At 43.5% G+C, this 2,500-nt stretch overlaps 1 protein-coding gene across 1 annotated transcript in view; it reads right to left on the reverse strand.

Moving 5' to 3' along the window:
• The window catches only part of map3k7cl (map3k7 C-terminal like), a 12,840-nt gene that overhangs the window by 2,542 nt on the left and 7,798 nt on the right, over positions 1-2,500 (reverse strand). The window lies entirely within an intron of this gene.

The following is a 2,500-nucleotide window of genomic DNA, read 5'->3' on the forward strand; positions in this document are numbered from 1 at the left end:
AGGTTAATGACACACGAGTCAGCGAGGGAGAAATGTTTTGTTCAACATTTGACAACACCCATGGGTCACCACTGTTTATATTATCATGATTTTCCTTTGAGCATCGATCCAAGTTGTTATCTGACGCCCCGACAGATTTCCCAGTATTGCCGTGTGACTCAGCCATCGCAAATGTGTAAACAAATATGTCTGTTTGTACCTGTATCGACATGTCCTTTGCATAGTTTATAGTAATGTGAAATGTGCCTTCCCTAGCTGCCTGTTTGGATTTTGGTGTGCATGACTGCTGCGCGACTGTTACACGTATTATTGACATATGTGGAAATCACGGCAAACCTACTGGGGGAAAGTTGTGGGAAAAGAAAGAGAAAGTAAAAAATACAAAATGATTCCAGGATTGTAGCATTTCGAGCCATACTCTTGACTGAGGGCAGGGGTGTCTGCCTTCTATTGTCCATTGTTCATATTCTTCATTGTTAAAATGTCTGCTCTACGTGCCTTACCCTTAATTGCCCCCTGGGGATAAATAAAGTTTTCTTGAATCTTGATTCTTGAAACTATGAGTCATCAGGCCCTTATCTCAACTCAGTTATTTCCCCTTCCATAAGCTTGATTAACCACAGCTCTTTCGTGTCATGTTTAAATGACACATCCATTTCTCTTCCTTACATTCATATCATATATTCAACAGATCAGACTACAACTTTTCATTTTAGCACCTCTTTACTCCGCTGTGTAGACTGAGGAAACTGCTTAACCAGCCTGGTTAGGTCTGGATCCTTCCATAAAAGTACATGTCTATTGCGCTAGAAAATAAATGAGCAAAAATTGTGTTAACTGCCTCAAGTCCAGCAGTAGGAGACAAATTAAACTGGAAGCACTTTTCCTGAAGTTCACTGAAGGTGATCTAGCACGTCAATTACAGCGTTAAGCGTGACACACAGCCTACACTTGGTGAAAACATGGTAGGCCATTTAAATAACCACGATACTCTCCTTTTATTTAATGAAGCTCAAAGTAGACGTTGAGACGATTTCTCAGTTTTGCGTGGCTAAGCTGGTGCAGGTGATAAATGGCCTATTCAGTTTGAGTCGGTTGACACAGCCGAGCTGATTGTACTTAGCATCGAGGTCCGGGCGAGAGCAGAGGTGGTGGATGCCCTTCTCAGAAGAGCATTCCGAGCTACACTGGTGGGGAACCTGTGCATTTGAGTCCAATAGAAATCGTTGCGAACTAGAGGCCTGAGAATGAGCGCTTACACATGTTTGGCCAAGTCTTCAATACTGATTGCAAGACGTTGAATAATTGTAACTGTTCAGTCAGTACAGTAAACAGATTTTATTTTTATAGTGGTTCTAACAGAAGTGACGTGCAGTTGCTTACTAACCACATTATGAATGTAGATGAATGGACGCATCAGTAGGATTGTCTTTTTCATTTTCTTTTCAAAAAGCTGTCAATGAATTTCTATTCATTAATTGTTATTCTTTTCTCTGAATGTTGAGTTCAAGCCTGGCCGGGCCACTGGTGGCTCCATTTAGTAACACTGGAGGGGTGTGTGTGTGTGTGTGAGTGGGATCACTGGAGGGCCTTGAAACTGCCTCCACTAAGACTACCCACAGCTGCAGAGGACGCGTGGGACAGTTTCGAGACGCTGTGTGTGTGCGTATGCCTATGTGTGTGTGTGTGTGTGTGTGTGTGTTTGCCTGTGTTTTGGCTTGTGTGTGTGTGCATACATGTGTATTGTGTATGTATGTGTTTGTTTGAGTGTGTGCGTGTGTGTACGTGTGTGTGGTTGCATGAATATGTGTGAGTGCCTGTGGGTTTTGCCTGTGTGTACACGCGAGTGTGTGTATGAAAGACAGATAGAGAGCGAGAGAGACAGAGGGTATGTGAGAGAGGGAGAGTACTGTGGCAGTGCGCCAGGGGCCATGTGCAGAGACATGTCTTTATGCGGGGATATGACGTGACATGCTGGACAAGGAGACAAGTGCTGCCCCATAAGGCCCCCTGACATGTGTATGAAACCCAACCCCTGCCTGCGTAATTGTTTTATTATTGGTCGAGTGGGACAGAACCACGGTTTAGCACATTGTAACGTATTTACTGTTCACATACAAAGGGTCCGATCAACCCACAGACAGACGGATAGACAGACAGATAGACAGACAGAACTACAGACAGACAGACGGAGACATAGATAAATCGATAGATAGACAGACAGACGGATACATATATGGAGAGATAGACAGATGTACAGTGTAGGACAGATAGACAGAGGGATAGATAGACAGAATGACAGGCAGACATATAGACAGACATCTAGACCAAGAGATAGATAGACTGACGCAGTTGATAGATAGATAGATAGATAGATAGATAGATAGATAGATAGATAGATAGATAGACAGACAGACAGACAGACAGACAGACAGACAGACAGACAGACAGACAGACAGACAGACAGACAGACAGACAGACTGACTGACTGACTGACTGA

This window comes from Gadus macrocephalus, chromosome 7 (assembly GCF_031168955.1).
Source record: "Gadus macrocephalus chromosome 7, ASM3116895v1".
Classification (NCBI taxonomy): domain Eukaryota; kingdom Metazoa; phylum Chordata; class Actinopteri; order Gadiformes; family Gadidae; genus Gadus; species Gadus macrocephalus.